General features: G+C 32.6%; 1 protein-coding gene across 5 annotated transcripts in view; it reads right to left on the bottom strand.

Moving 5' to 3' along the window:
* Window positions 1-18,295, bottom strand: part of Rbp6 (RNA-binding protein 6) — a 511,568-nt gene that overhangs the window by 151,758 nt on the left and 341,515 nt on the right. The window lies entirely within an intron of this gene.

The following is an 18,295-nucleotide window of genomic DNA, read 5'->3' as shown; positions in this document are numbered from 1 at the left end:
CTAACTTGGCCAGGGGCAAAGCAAACACCGAACGGCCGCAGCACAACAAAAAGCTACACACATCAATTACGACTTTGAGTCCATGGCGGACGTCAGTGTCCCTTTACGCGACAAACAGGCCCGCAAGTTGCTCTAACTCAATTCATAATATGCCAGTGCCAAGCTGCATGTTACGTCGTTGAATTTTTTACATTTTTACGTGGACGCAGAGCTGATATAACACGATACAATTTCGCTGCCGGAAAAATGAAACCATCCCGCATTTTGTCAGTTTGAATTTACAATTTAGTTAAATTGACAAACACGCCATCAGGAATGTCGAACATGTGTTAATATTTGTTAAAATTATAATCATAAATACGTGAGTGACATTTTGATTAAACAATAAAGCCAATTACTTCAGTGCCGTGTGTAAAAGTGAAGATGAAATCATGTACGTATCACCTCGTTGATTAAGGTTACTATGAACATTTTTATTTCTCAGTGATTTATGTGTTTAGCACGGGTCCATAATTAATTTAAAACGTTATCAGTAACTTAAAAAAGGAGTGATTATTTTATCAAACACGAAAAACGCCAGTGCATTTGGAGCAATATTAATCAATTTTTGCAGAGAAGCAATCATTTAGGAAGAACATCGCACGACTGCCGACACAAAGGTCAGCCGCGAAGCTCCCAGTGCTGACATTGCATTTCATTTTTGTCCGGCCGCAGCCTCTGGTTTACACGCCTGTTCTTTGTCTTTCGAAATATATACGCTCTTTGATACAACCACTTTTTCATTATTACACATACGACTGTGCGATATATAGTTATTGCAGTTCATAGGGATAATTATTTAATTTTTGAAAACAATACGTTCCTATAATATACTTCAGTAAATATAATTATTTTATTTCAAAAACAAAAACATGTGCATAAATTTTGAAACAATAACTCTTTATTTTGCATGTTAAGTTCCCAGAAATATATTTTAAGAAATAATACAAACGAAAAGATAGAGCGTAGCGGGCGGGTGACAGTATTACATATAAATACAACTTTAGTAAATAAAATTTAATTTTAATATGGTTCATTATGAAGACTAGAGACAGTCAGACGCGACAGCATAAGCCTCGAGGACGACTCGAGCGCAATAAACATTCTGCTACGATAGGGGAACGATCTCGTCGTCTCATGTCGCACACCTTATCTTTTTCACAGCTCATTAGGCCCAGTGGCGGCTGTATGCCAACAGATCTGCGCAATTTGTAACAATACAGAGACTTCACGGATGTTAAATGGTAATACTAGGGCTTAGGTTGCCTGTCCCGTTAGTTCAGTCGGAGACTAAGATGCGACATGAAATAAGTACCTAGTCGGCTGCGGCGTGCGACGTCAGGCGACGCAAGACACTAACCGCGTACGTTCTAAATGGCAGACATTAACGAAACGTTATTGCTTCTCGGCTTCACCAACACTTGCACAGTATTAATCTTTATCTCGTTGTGATGCACGTTGTCTGTTGCTTTGTAGACTAGATAATTCCGAGAATAACTGTAGTTGGCTCAGCCGAGCATTGTTGTATCAAAGTCTAAATGATTTAATAAATTGAGACATGTTAATCTTACAAGCGGTTCGACCGTTTTACAAAAGACCACTTTGGTTGACTTATCTCTACGCTGCACTTTCTAAAGCAGTTTAAGATGAAAGGCAATATGAATGGACGAGCAACTTAATTTTATCCGATATCTAATGATATAAAAGCATAAGAGTATAAATAAAAATCCATAGAAAATACCGTACGCTTTCATTGAACATCCGATAAAGCGAGCACAAATGAGAAAATACGGAGAAAAAAAAAACAGGTATGTATGTAAATGAACAAACTTCTCTGAATTACATCGTGAGCTGAATAAATAACGCCTGATCGATGTGTTGATAAGCCCATGAAAAATTTAAAGATGCTCCGTACAATCGTATAAATGGATGAATTGGGTTGTGTAATTTGCTCCTTTTATTTTTGGCCTATTCATTCCTTCGTGTAAGAACAAAAGACGCTACATTTTTCAATTCAAATGAAAGTATTACAGGTACATTTACGATAAGTAATTAGAGAAGCACGTAAAAAGAAAATGAGAAATAAAATGTGCACAAATAGCTATACGTCTCCGACACAAAATAATAATTTTATCGAGTACATAAAATGTGCCCAGATGTGAATATGCTACTTCAGGAATCGTTATACGAGCGCTCACGAAACAATAGGCACATTTAGCCGTCTAAAAAGAGAAATGGCTTTGCGCACTTGTCATCGAAAGCCATTCGAAACACATCGGAATGACTCCATATACGCAAGGGTTCGACGTTACTTGGTATATACATATAAACTTACATACGTATTTCCTTTGTGCAGTCGCACCCAGCGAGTGGATGAAAGCGAGACGCTGAGATGCCTTGTCACTTACTCCCCCTTCTTACTAAATGCAAAAAACTGTGCTTCTGCAGAGCCTAGACCATTGTTAAGATTGACTGCAAAGCCTTTGTTTCAAAATACGCAGACAGATACCGAAATTATAAGTATGAGGGTAACGAGCATTACCCGTCACAATGATTTGCAGATTTCAAAGATAGTTGCATGATATTGATGATTTGTTGTAATCTTACATTAAGGATAGAGAGGCGTATAAAAGTTTTGTGAAAAAAGTAATATCATAATGTGAAGAATTATACCCTATTAATAATGTAAGATAAAAGATATTTTTCGAGTTTTACTTTTTGCTTCGCGTAATCAAATAAAACTTGATTTTATGTTTCGAGTCAAATTATAAGCCAAGGGGAGGGCGAAATAAAAAGTGAATAATGAATGCCGAGGCCGAATCCGGGACCGCGCGACCGTAGCAATTATTTTGTTTCGAGTACCATCAACATGGTTCGTTCTTTCAAATTTTCATACATTAGGCAAATGTCGAGAATGCCGTAATAAGGATCTAAATGTTGTAAGCCGGCGCGGGGTTGCTAAGAGCATTCATTTGTACCCCTCGGGACTGGACAACCGGACATGTTTTAAACCTACGCAGAATTCAATAAATTATAATCGGCATTAAGGAGCCATGTTAAGTTTTATTTATATTTAGTGAAAAGGAAAGAACTTAATTGTTCCGCGATTATGTTATAAATCTCATTCACTACAAGAAAATACTTCGCGTAATACCAGACTCACCCTCTCACAGCACTTACCGTCCTATTCCCCTTAACCAATAATGGTACAAATATTTGTCACTGAGAAAAAATATCTTATAACATCACTCGGCAACTTCTTACAGTCTGTAAAGGTTCTTGATCTCTTTTGCACACAGAAATATTAGAAGAAAATGTATAGCGCGCCATACGTAAGAGTAAATAAATACGAACTAGAGAAACAAGCGTCGCCTATGACGGAGCCTGCCTACAAAACATGCAATCCCTATGAATGATTGCCGTCTGACTGAACTGTATATGCCTTGTAACCGTATTTTTTCCCCGAATCCCTACTAAAAGAAAACGACGTCACTATAAAAAGACAATGCAAAATGAGCCGTCTTACGTACGTGTAATAGTAGGATTTACAATGACACTTGTAGCGAGGGTTGAACGTTTTCGTCTCCACATCGGTCGATAGTGTTGACGAACAAAATAAGCTCCCCTCCGGGTGGGAGTGCGGTGTCAAGAGGCTATAGGATTAAACTTAAACTGGGTTTGCCCGCAGTTTAATTATACAAAAGGTATATACTTACTCACGTAGTACTTGGGAAAATGTGCTGTTTCTCTGACATAAGTTAGAAATGTGTTAATTATATCCTTTATGTCGGATTGAAGAGCAAATGGAATTTCAAATTTGATTCAATAATTAACACATCGCATAACAAAATACTTGGAGAAGTTGCTTGTAATTTCAACTTTACAAATTACGTTATAATGAATTCATATATAACCTTCACATTTTATTTAAGAATTGTACTGAGAATTATGCTATTCTGAATATTTAAAAAATACGCGATATATTTTTATTAACAGAGGTTTTTTTCTATTTACGATGCTATTATAATTCTTCTTGCATTGTTACTAAAGCAATTTAAACGAACTACTACTTATTATTTTACTACAAGATTGTAATATCGTATTGTTTTTGTTACATTTTTTTATGATACATATAGTAATATTAGGGCTGTTTTTAAATTATGTTTTATTATTAATTTCAATAAATATAAACAATAATATTGTATTATTGTTTGTGGTAAAAAAGAACAAATAGCATTCAGGAGCAGATAAATCAATCTCTCTATAGCACAGCGTATAAGCCGGTGACGTGATTCCGTACAATCTCGGACCCATGCATGGATAGCTTGAAATACTTTTGTCCGTGCCTCCCCTAACTGATAGATTTTTTTGAATAATTCATTTCTGCGTTACATGGACTACGTGTTTGAAGTTTTATTTCTATGATATAAAACATTTAAAAAAACGTTAAAATTAAATACCATAGCAATGGTCAGAGGAAACCATATATATCGATTCTGGACTTAATAATATCTAGGATTTTACAGCCTATATGTGGAACGAAATTTTTTTAATAAATTTTGAAAAAAAAAAATCGTAGCATTGTAAAAATTAATGTTATTTCTGTTTTTGAATAGCAGTCTTCTACTAAAATGTTTATTAATTAACAATCCTTTTAATTTATTTTTAATGGTCTTAAAATCATTAACAAAAATTTTATTTATGGTCATAGTTTTATGTTTTCAAAACGTTTTCCAACGTATTTCTTTAGATTATTGTAGACAGTTTGTTACTTATCTATTTACTAGACGAATTAATCAGTTTTTTGTTTGCATATACTTAAGAAATTGAGTACATCTTGAGCCTATTAAGATGCTTTTGATATTTCTATTATTGTTTTTACCTCTACTGACAATCATATGTTACAAAGACTTTTTAATATACTTTTTGTGTGTCCTCGTGTAATTCAGTAATGTCTTACATTTATTGGCTCTACTAAAATTGTGTTTATGATTTCATTGGTTTATTAATTCACGCAAATATTTTAATGAAGTGTTTTATTGATGTACTTATTAAATATTTACTGCAGCATGATACGTAAAATATTATTTACTCTTTTCTAGACAACTTCGCTGTTTAACTGGAAACTGATTTTGTTTAAATTCAGCAATTTCTAAGTGAAGCCATAAAAGCCATCGAACAGCGAAAACCGCATCGAAATTGGCCTTGTAACTTTCATAGGGTGCGTATTCAAACATACAACGTTATGTTTTTTACGACAGAGAAGTTTTTTTTTATTTCTGTTACAAAAATACTGGATATTATTGCTTACATATTTTGGGTTATCCTGAAATATAATATTAAAAAGAAAACAAATAGTTAAAGTCGCGGAAAGTCTCTGGATGCCGGCAGCGCAAGTTCGGTGGTCGTGGCCGCCTATGGAGGAGACCTAAGTTTTCCAGTGGATATCTATCGGCTGAAAAAAAAGAAGAGCTTCCTATAAAGACTTAGTTAACACAATTTTCAGTACAACGATTTCTAATTTAGTCAAAATTACCTTTTCAAAAGATTCAACTTGTTATTACTAAATATAAAATATCAAGTGCTAATTGAAAAGAATACACAGATACAACTCTGAATAGAGTTTAAAAATCTCCATTGCATTTTGTAGATTGAATAAAAGAGCAGTAGAACAGCAACGTAAAAGACAGACGAATGGGATTTTATGAGTGGCACGACATAAAGCTAGTTAAATACTCGAGTACTTGCACTAACTACAGCTCCGACGGCAACTAGCAACGACTAACGAAAATCTTCATTTTTAGTTGTGTATTCAATTATTTATCTTCTGTAGCGTGGATTTATTTTACTTCAAAGCCGATTTTAATTCAAAGTGCACTTCAGGAATACCTCGATGTTCATTATCAAATGGTTGAAATTTCGTCTTCATTTCAAATTCATTTTTTGAACGTAAAATCATCTGTTTATCATATTTGTTTAAAATTAAAAATATTTATATTCAAGTAGTCGTTTACACGTACTTTGCACATAATTATATTAATGTTATTAGTAGTAAGCCACCACTGTTTTGGAAAGCTGATTTGTTGAGAAAAGCTCAGCAGACTCATCAGTTGCTATATTGAAATGAAATTTAACAATGTTTGATGTAAACATTATAACATGAACCATATAAATAAGTCAACAAACTAAGTTTGTTCCACATATTTAGATCAACTAAAAACTCTTAGTTGCTATAATATTGTTTCATAATAATCAAATACTTTAATAATAAAGATTATTAATAATGCTAACGTATTTTGTGATTCTAAATTAAATAAAAATTTCTGAATTTATTTAATAATTACATTATTTAAAAAAAAAACAAAACGTAGTGAAATCGTTATTTTACAAAAACGTTTTCTAGTTTGACGACGTTGTTGCTAGTGCCAAATTGAGGCTTAAGTCGGGGTTGCAGTTAATTGTAATAACCTTCTGGCGTGGTGTGTGGGGGTTAGGGGAGGAATCGGGGGGGAGGGGCGTGCGTTGCGCAGGCGCATCGCGGCCGACACTCGAGCACGCGCCGCCACTCAAGCGCCCTCGAGCGGTACTCGGCGCCCGCCGCGTCGAATTGAAAAGATACCTACGCCGACACCGCACTGAATATTCGCTCACGTATCAAAACCGTAAAATGCAAATCTATGCAGTGCGGTCGTCTAGAGTGCTCAGCGAGCCCCGGCTCGCGCCACGTTTCATCAAATGCAATCTGACTCGAATTATCATATACAAGTAGTTAGTCAGGGGAGTGATTGTTAAATAAGTTGCTGATAGTTAAAAAAATATTTAAATTCGTGACTACCGCAGGTAATTTAAATATACTTTAAAACGAGATTGTTGATCGTTATAATTTATTTTTACGTGTCTATGCCAAAAATTATTTACAATTATTATATATTAGCAAATATAAATTTGTGTAATATTTTTTCTAACCAACAACGCAAACCTTCTTTAAATATAACACACCTTCTTAGATTCCCATTACTACAATCTTTTTGCCTTATATAATCTTTACTACAGATGATAATTTAGACCATAGACTTTGAAATATTTATAAATATATAGACTTTGAATCCAAATAACTAAGTCTATATTTCTTTATTTTAATGTTGTGTTTTTCTCTGACATGCTACATAGAAAGAGATATATCTCAGACTCATTACTTACTTAATAAAAAAAGACATTAATTGATTATGTCTTTTGCCTATATCCTGTTACATGAAGGTGATATTTTTATATAGATGTATTATATATGTATGCCGTACATAGGAAAATGTTTCATTAGCTTTTACCCATTGACTGACATTTTACATTCCTATTCTACGCCCGTCATTGCGAGAAAAATTCTTTGCCATTCTAAAATCAAAAAACTACGAAACTAATTATGTGCATGTGTTACAATGGATGCTGAACATATTTTCATCTTTGAAAAATTATTTTAAGAAACCTTTTTTTATTTACGCGTATCCGTTATAATAAATATTACCATTACAGCGATCTCTATAATTATATTTCAGTTAGTGTATATTACTTAAATTATTATGCAATTAGTACGAGTTAGCGTGGAAGAACTTTGCCACACTTCTTTGTTTATCCAAACTATTAGTTTTCCTCTAATTCAGCGAATGTGTACAAAATCAAATTACAACATCCATCTAGCCAACCTAATAGTATCACGGACACGTTAATAGAAAACTCAAACGAATGCGGTGCTGCGAGAAAGACGCGGGGTCACAGGAGGTTCCGTCGACTGTTCTCTATAACTGTCATATAAACATACATATAGATACATCCAATTTACAATGCGGACAGGCCACGATAAAATGGATTTACTGATGCAAACCTGCTTGTCTTTGATGAGAGTTTATTTTAAGACTCGAGCCGAGCGCACCGAAACATTCCAATATTCGATCCGATATATTATTATTACATTTGATTCTGAATCTATGCCGCGTTATAAAATTTATTACGCACTCATCCACCCGACGTTTTTTATTTGTAAACAGGCGCTTGAGCAACTTCTAGCGAGCCTCTCGATAATGTTTGATGTCTCGTTAAAAATAAAATCGCTCGTAAATTGACACGAATAAACCCGTGTAACGTTAACTAATTTGTTGACTGACATGCTGAGGGACATTCCAAAAATAATTTTCAGTGACTTTCAGCTTTGCATATAATTATTATCAAATATTTTAATAACTTTCACTACAAAAACGACACATTACAAAGTATCATCTTCAAGGTGTAAACTATATACGTAGATCAATAATTAAAAATAAAAATAATAAACAGAAAAAAATATTTAGAAATAAACGCCAAAAACAGTTATCTATTACTTGGAAACTAATCGTTTGTCGCAGATTTAGGTGGCACGCTAAAGTTTCGTGTAATCCACTGTAGGTAGACAAAAGTCCGCAGTGTCTTTTAGGCACGCCTACTCAGTATGCAAGCGTTTTCCTACACATCCGTTATACGCGACCGCGGAAGGAGTTCTGTACACAAAATAGTGTATTTATGTTCTGTTCTTTTGGAATTCTTAGTTGCTGGCGACTCTTTGTGTTGATATATTGAGGTCGAGTGCGCAAAAACTACAGCTTTACAAAATCAAGTCTTTAAAAAATAACCAATTGAGATTATACAGTAAATAAAAATTACTAAACAATATTTGAATTTCCACTATATAAATTTTATTCATGTATTTATTTTACAGACAACTTTATAGCGGCAAAACATAATAGGCATTTTTTTTACATTATACTAAAATAGTATACAAGTTAAAAAGACAATATATTTTTTATTTGCAGAAGCTGGAAATTTATATGGGAGGTCTACGTCCAGCAATGGACGTCCCATGACAGAAATGAAAATAATGATAAAGACAGTTTAAAATTTTGATAATACTACATGTTTACTCACAGAAAAAAATATAGTTTAATGTATTATACCATCCACAAGGTTTATGACCGCGTTACAAGTAAATGTATAAAATGTTTGAAGCATACTTTAATATTTTTATTTATAACTTCAAGCACGCACCTAATTACTCTGGCCAAAATAGAGTACAGTAACTACTTAATGAACGAGCGGATAGCGTAGTTCGAGATATTTGCCGCACTAATCTCCATTTTAAGAACGGTCGTACAATTCTCGAGCCTAGGATTACGGAACTTGTGTGACACTAATTAAGTCGGAATTAAGAGCGAGCCTATATCAAGAACCGCGACGGAGGTTATAAATGGAAGGGTATTACGCGTGTTTAGTTGTACAACGTGCTACTGAAAAAATATCAGCTGACGGATACACGTCCGGAAACAAAAATGGTGTTTAATATTTATTAATCTTTTGCACATCGCCAACAATTACGTTCCGTGCAATAGACTTTTTGGGTTTCTTTGGTTTCTCACTTCTGATCTCATTTAAGCTCACAGGAGACCAGAGACTGAGTTTGTGTAACTGACCGCTCATTTCCCGTCTTACAGGCTGGCTCATGGTCATTCATCGAGGTACAGAATAGTACACACGAGATTTCCTTACGCGATCGAATCAGGAATATAGGCATTAGTTGACGAATGTGTGTCGTAGCCCAGAGGATCGCAAAGTTGAAGTGATAGTGGACATATCTTAAGGTTCTAAAGTAGAGACCACGGACCGGTAAGTGCAGCGAAAGAACCACAAGTGGACAGACGACCTAAAGGTCATCCAAAGAGTGGGTGCGGGCCGCTTCCAACCAACTCTCTTGGAAATCTATAGGAGAGGCCTATGTCCAGTAGTATATCTATAACATCACTAAAAGTACAACAACAAATTATTTTTTTGTTCTATAGTATAGACCGTATTATTATACCACAGCCAACGGTTTCAAAGGAAGTACCGAATTGGTATCAATTTTACTACAGTAAATAAATAATAAAACATATAATGAGATCATAAATGTAATTTTTTATTATTATAATTTGTTGCAAAATAATTTAAAATGTAATTATAAATACGTGAAAATTGACGTGAATTAATTTAAATGATGTTGTGTAAGCTGATCACAGCGATGTAAAATAGGGTTCCGCAAAGTGTGATGTCAATATGATATTTGTGTAATCCTTCAGAAGAAGCGTGACTCAAACACAAATCCCTCTTAGCTATAACTTTTACTAAAGTTGACAGTCACTTCAGATGGCTCTTAACATTGACGAGCTAAAGCGAGTTTATTGAAACTTCCCTACTTATTAACTTATCTATTAAATACTTATTTCAGTGTATTCGTTAATAAATTTAGTTTTGTTTGTATCGAATCTCCGTTCCGTAATTGTAAAAAGAATAAATTCGAATAAGGCATAGATTCGGCATCAGTTAAGCGTGGTATTGGAGCTTCGTGTATCCGATGTTAAGCTTCTCCTGAGCGCCTAATCCCTGTGTCTGCCTAACGCTAGCGGTTAGACCCACTACGTAAATTTGTGTAATTTCGGATCTAGGCCAAGTGCCAAGGGATCGGGCCGCCTCACAGCAATAGTGATTGATATGACTCTGTGCCGAACAACGTCTAGCCCCGTTCACTCACACAACTTCAAAACTATTGCAAAATTCAGAGCAGACGAAAAACACTTAAGACCACTTTATATATTTTTATCCTTATTACAATGTTTTATAAAAGTTGTACAGCGTAAGAGAATTATAAATGGCACTTAATGAGAATGATTATATTGTGATTTAACTTTTCCGAATTGTGGTTTGTGTTTTTAGCATTGAACGGCCTTATTTCAGACTGCATTGCGTTAACAGGTAGGCCGCAATAGATCCGATATTACGCGTATTGAATTTTAATATCAAAGTGTGAATCGGTTAAATAAATAAATAATTTCAGTGATTGCTTTGTTTAAAATATCTTTTAAAGTTAAAAGATGAGTAAATACATATTCTTATTTACCGTATTAATCGCTTTCATAAAAGCTAAACGCAAAATTTAACCGCAACTTTCCGATTGGATAATATTAAGGCAGATCTAAAAAGCTAATCCTTAATTCCGATGATCCATGTTGGCAAGGGGCTGAATCTCCAAATAAAGTGTAGGAAAAGAAACGAACAAAACCTCCGTCAGTTTTGTAAATTACAATAAACCGTGGTACAGATCGTGAGCGGAATTCATGATGCCTCTTCATGCTGACGACAATAGGCTTAAAACCACCGGCCGCTCCACTCTCATACTGCAGATGGGAGCGTTTCCCGCCTATTAACTCAACCATTTTTGCGATATAGAGATGTCATTGGTTTTCGTGAATGGCTTTTCTATTTTCAAATTACAGCCAAATAGTCTATAATATTTTATACTTAATTTTTTTGTTTTACCAACAACACACATACTAAGATATACCGATATAAATTATAAAAAAATCTATTTGAACGAGCGTGTAGATTAGGAGTCGATAGCGAAAGGCGCATCGTCAGCGCACGACGACCTAGTTATTATTTGATAGGTCCGTGATGAGAACCCACGACACGCAACGTTTTCGGCGTTCAGCCGTCACTATAAGAACTACATAATGTTATATTCCATTATCTATAATGAACTACCTTTGTGAACTCAAGAGTCACGAATGTGAATAAAAGATGCCTGAAGCTCAAAAACGAGACTATTTCTCGGCTGAAGGATTGGGTTTCATCACGCACAAATTTCAGTAAAAAAAAAACTATCGTATCCATGTACGCAAGTGAAAGCTCCGGGCGATTACAGCCTACGTCTTTGAATAGCGTAGATAAAAATTAAATTTGTACCTTTTTCGTTAACGACGAGAAGACACAATGCAATTTTACCTATAGCACTATCTTATTTACAGACTTGGAAATTCTATTTGCTTAAAGGTCGAATAGAGGCAATATCGTGGACGTCGCGACGCTGCGGGCGAGAGATGCAATAAGCAGAGCGGTCAGCGGCGAAGCCGTCGCCAATTTAAAGAAAGCCCACTGAACCGAAAGACAAGCGCATTGGCGGCTCACGAGCACCGCACCCGCACCCGTCCGTTCTCTAAGGCTCCTCATATAATTTTCAATCCAGCGAGCTTTAAAATCGATTGCTCTTTGTAAGTGTAAAACAAAATAAGAGACCAATGTCTATAGTAAACGAAGTAGCAAGACAAAATTAACATATTGAAAGTGCTCTTGTGTATAAAAATACTGTTTATAGGAGCATTATGTGGCTCGTACTATCTTTTTTGAGAATAATTTCATAAAATCAACTTTAGAAATTTTTTAATATGCCTGCCTGTATATAAGTTACAACATTCCGAATAACACTTAAACACATATAAGCTGTAGTTTGAAAACGTGCATTTTTTTACGGAAACCTGCTACGGTCGCCACGGAAAATTAGGTTTCACCTCATTAGGCAAATATTTTATTACATAAATCCACCTCGTACTTTATTGCAGTTATCGATTATACAAAATTCATATGTGCATACACAGATTCAGAGATTTAATTCACAAATCCTTGTTTGTATGAACAAGTGTTTAATGGATGGGCTTACCTGTCACTTTAATACCAGTTTAATGAAAGGGTTGATCGTAAATCTACACGTTTGAACTTAATACAGAGTCCTATTGGGCTTTTCTCCTACCAACGGTTTGTAATTAATGTGCTACGATCATAGAGGAAGTTTTACAACTCTGACTATTGAAACTACACAAGTATGAAAGTTCGGACTAAGGTGAGTTGGTCCTGTTCGGATATGCATTTAAAATATTTCTCTGATAGTTGTGTCCGCGTACAAACAATCTTTTGAAAAGTACATATCCAGCCCAGGTGATCACGCTGACAATTTTCCTTTATAGTGTTTTGAGTAATCTCTTTATTCTTATTTGTTATTTTTATTTGGTGGTTATAAGTATAAAGGCTTCAAAGGAGTAAATTTATAGCTCATTTGTCAGCAAAAAATCTTGGATACCTAATTCCAATTACCATATATGAAGTGCTCACTCTGAAATATTTTATATTGACTTATTTTTTTTCTCAAATTGTGACAGATATATAAATTCTAGCAATACTAAGTCAAGGTAAGACCAGATAGTAAATTTTAATTAATTTTAATATGTAGTAATCCAAGTTTTTAAAATGCTTTTTCTACTATATTACCATTACTTAATTTATTATTTCAAACATCGCCAATTTTTGAATGGGAAGTATCAGGTATCGATTTACTACAAATAAGTTATATCTTAATCCCTATGCCTTCAACATCATGTATATATTACACAATCATATTAAATATAGTTAAATATGAGCGGGTGAAATTAAGAACTTCATCAAGTATATTTTTTTATACTAAATATATTTTTACAATAATTTAAATTACAAAATATGATCATTTTAAAATATTTGATATTGAAAGCGTTTCTAAAGTTCATGTGATGTTTGTCTGCCCCCAGTGAAGCAGTGTAGCAGACAATGCTTCAAAACCCTTTCGTTATTGCGGGGGAGCAGTATCCTGCGATGGGGAGAACAAAGGTTGTTTTTATTCATAAATTACGTCGATACAGTTTTAGTAAAACCTTAAAGTTATTCTGTGATTCTACAGCTATCCATTTTATTATTATAATGCAGAACTGCACTAAACTTATTAAAATAAATAGCTTGAGAAATGTTCTATTTTCAAATACACATAATAATGTCGATTATATGATTCTCTGATGTGTTGAAGTATTAAAAATAAATATTAAGAATGCACTAGTTCTTTATAGTATTTTTAAAATTAAGTGTTCAGTTTTTGTTCTTGCAATATTATGTTAAACGGCGTATTCTTTTGTAATAAACTTTGCAAGTTACGTTGAAAGACTTAAAATATTATCACTGGTTATATATTAATATTTCATTTCACTGACAATGTTATATCCATTTATTTGTATACTCTAATTTAAATAAATAATATAATATTTGAACATTTTGTTATTGTTTATGTTTGTGTATTTTTAATCGGATTTTTGAAAAAAAAATATACATTTTATCTCTATTTAATAAAAGAAAAAACTATTTTCAAAAATCTAAATTATTAATTGTAACTTTATAAATATATAATGGCAGTTATAACCTCTGCTTAATCGTGTAAAAAGTAAAGAGAAATAGCAATTTAATGAAAACTTTTAATACGGTACTTTCTCAAAATAAATTCTTTTAATTTGTAGACAATAGCCGGCTACAACAAATTATAAAACTTTAAATGAAGCTGTGAAAATTATAACTTTTTAAGGAATGAAGCGTAAACTGAGCAAGAATTTTTTATGCCTAATATTAATCATGTTATTTTACTTATAAAGTTTTGAATAATGAAATTTCTGCGACCTAAAAATACACACAAAAATATTTATCGGCATAGGCATATCGTGGTTTTACGGCTTAAGCAATGCAAGTATGAGGAGCCGTGAATTAATAAAGCGAGCCCACAACCCCTGCTTCCCCTGGGAAGTAGTGGGCACGCTGTAATAATAAGCTTCTAAACAAACTACAAGTAATTACAACAAGAACAACCGCTATTACTTCGTCAAACAACTTAAGGCCAATGATGCTCCTATTACACATTGAATTTAAGATCCTCATGTACCTATGCACTTAACGACAAATATTGCAATCTTTCGAAAAAAAAATGTAATTTGACTTTACAGGTAAATAATACGTTATAATAAACGCATGGATAAACTTAATCGACTCTGATAGATCGATTAGCTGTACTTGAAATGAAGACATCGGACCCAAGGGACGCAATATATCATATCCAGCAGAATCACACAATCGAGTGAACCGTGCGTGAGACATTCGGGTTTCATCTATCATCATTCTCGCTCCTCGATCATTAGCCGTGTTTACGCTGTGCTACAGACAAGAACATCGTATTGCTGTTAGCGTCGCGAAAGTTCTGACTGCTAACTGATAACGGCCGTCTTCTACAATCAAAATCTAAACTTACTTAAAGTTGTCACGGAGGGTTTGAAATTCTACATTGAATATTGGAAATTAAACTTAGAGATAGATTTACCCTATACAGGATGTTTGGTACAGGTGTAAATGCTTTAAATTGGTGAATATAGCATTTTTAAAGTTTTTACGCCTATAAGCAATCACCTACATAAAGTGATCATTCTGAAACTCTCCTAGATTAAGTTGTAATAATGTAAAGTAATGGAATAAGTTGTAATAAATAATTACAAAGTCTGCAGGGACAGACAGTAAACAATAATTAAATGTGTATAGTAATTCGAAGTTACAAATCGCTTTTTAATACCATATTATAATTACGTTATTTATTAATTCTGAAACTATTGAATTTTGGATAGAGCGTACGGAACATTATTTAAAGGCAAATGAGCTGTACATTCACTTCTTTACAGCTTTTATTTCTGCAAAAATTACCTTACATGGTTGTTTTTATATAATGTTTAAATAAAATAACTAATCTAATCTAAAATTAAAGAAAAAATAACGAAGAATTCCATTTCCTTTCAAGAAATGTGATCGCAAGGTATGTTTTAATTGCGCAGTATTATATAGCATAGACATTCTTTATTTTAATATCGAACTTTAGCAGAATTCATTTTGTACAAATTTTAACACAAATAATTTAACCGTAACCTTGAAGGTTTTTTAAGTAATGCGTTCAATATAACAAAGTTCTTAAACATTCTTATTTTGTACTTATGAACCGATTTGTACTTATAATAATTTACTGCTATTTGGTGGTTTTGCTGGTGAGTGGTAGTTCCTTTATGTAATTTTTTTAAAAATATTAAAAATTGTTTTTAGCCATAAAACATTGAAATCATTGTACAGACATTTCGTTATTATACTTTTAAGAATATTCTTTGACTTTATGACGTCTCCTGTTTTTTTACCTACCGAATTACTTCTTTATATGAATTAAGAAGATTTAATTTTCTTATTTAAGTTTTAAGACTTCATTTGTAATGACATAATGGTGAAGAGACTTTATTTATCAAGGTGGCGAGCACGGACACGGTGCTACAAATGTTTTTGTTTGTTATAGTTCTTTAATCAGTGTAGTCAATGTATCATTTTCCCTTAAGTTACAATATAATAAATGTTTATTAATATATTTCATAAATATATATCGCATAACATTTATATATTTTTATATTGTTTAGACTTATTTTATGTTTTCAAGCTCAACACGAGTCAAGTAAATCATAGTAATATTTAAGAAAATTTTGTAATATTTATTATTTAACTGACCTTATTTTCTGCTATTTGAATTTTTCTGCTAAATAAAACGTAGGGACATAAGGTTCAGTATTTTGTATAACACACTACGGAAGGTATCCATTTATTTAATTAACATATTTTGTTAGACACTTTATTGTTTATTGGTTAAAAATTGCGTATTTCTTTTATTGCTATGTAGATGTGATTAAATAAATTGAATACAATGACGTATTAAAGATTATCAAGAGTAGTTTTTACGCAAAAACAAAATTAAAATTAAACTTTTTTACGAACACTTATAAGAAAGGATGTGCCAAAACTCTTCCGTTGTTCTTCAGAAGTTAGAGCCGTTAGATCCTATCCACTAGAGCGTTAAACTTTTTTTGCCCCAAACTGTTAAATTCTTCTCATTATTTCAACGCTTCTTATAAAAACATTGTTAATTTTTAATGATATTTCTACAAACCTGAATAACGCATATATATTCGCAAATGCAACTATTTGTGAAGGAGATAATTATTTACACTGAACTTATACAATTATCTATCAAAAAGGTGGAAAACAGAAAATATAAAAATATAATTAAAAAATGTATTATTAATTTTCCATTTTATGAAATAATGCATAAAACTTCCCCAAGTAATTTTTAGTATATATTTTAAATTAGCCGCTAAAAAGTTTATATAAAATAGAAACAAATATAATCCAAAGCATTTCATTTTTTTATTCATTAATGTTAAAATATTTTTAAATATCAAAACTGTATTAATAAATTGAATCTAAATTTTTTTTTTCAATTTAGCGAAAGTGTTCTTACAAAAACATTTAAATATACTACGACTGAATCAAAACAAATGATAGATATGCCGCGCTTGTTTTTAATTGACTTTTAGTAAGAAGTCACGCAAAACAAGTATTAAAACCTCTGCATTTTATACGTATAACAAATTTTACTTGTGTTCAAATATTTATTCGTAATTTTTGGAGCAAGCAAGATTTTATTTTTTATTATCATGACCGTTTTCTTATTAATTAATTATTCAATATTTTAATGAAATTACGAGTAAAAATCTTAAATAACATTAAAATGGCTTCATTATTATTCCCCGTTATGTTTTATAATTTAAATATTATTCATTTTAATATTTTTTTATTACTTGAGCCTGTAAATATTTAATGATCCATTTTTAATATACAATTTGCGTTATGTTGTATTTCAAAAATGTTTTTATAAATACAATCAAATTACTTAACTAATATTTTTGATAGCTTACAATTTTTTTGTAAATGTATTTCTCATAATTATAGATATTTAATAGTAGTTTCGATTTTTGAATAAACAACGATAAGACACGGTTGCTATATTTAATGCTGTATGAACGAGTACAAAACAAAGCTGCAGCTACAGGTCGCTTTCACTGATAAGAAATAAAACAGTACCTTACTTGTCTGAGCAGAGCTTCATAACAATTTTTTTTTAATAATTCACTGCACAACCAAATAAATTTCACACAAGTAATAAATTTACTATTATTTTTTCTTGCCTTCCATGCGTTAATGATAAAACACAAGCACCATTTAGCGGCGAAAATATTTACTTGTAAATATTTATAAAGGCTATGTTTTAAAAAGTTAAATTTTTTTTTTTAAAAAACAAGAATCTGCTGCGCAATTAAAATTAATACTCGTTCATACAAGTTTTTATTTTTGTATTAAATCTGTAATTAAATATCCATCGAAAATATTTAAGAGAAAAGTCCGTAAACTTTACGTTTTACTTTATTTCACCGTTACAGGCAGTTCTACAATTTTATTTCTGGTTATTAATGTAGCGTCATTTATCTTATCGTATTAGAAACATAAATAAAAGATATTACGATCGTTCTCCGGCGAACTGCTCAAGTCCAAAAGAAATAGGAAACAGCCGAGATTCGCACTCAGGGCTTTCGCACGGACAGGTCGATTAATCTGTTTGTTGTTTTTAGCGAAGGCCGTGAGCAGAGATCGGAGAGCGACACGACGGCGCCAC

The sequence above is a fragment of the Battus philenor genome, unplaced genomic scaffold, assembly GCF_028537555.1.
Source record: "Battus philenor isolate CCGP_79_NKW_IND1 unplaced genomic scaffold, ilBatPhil1.0.hap1 SCAF_6, whole genome shotgun sequence".
NCBI lineage: Eukaryota > Metazoa > Arthropoda > Insecta > Lepidoptera > Papilionidae > Battus > Battus philenor.
The sequence above is the reverse complement of the archived record's forward strand: the minus strand, read 5'-3'. Positions and strand labels throughout refer to the sequence as shown.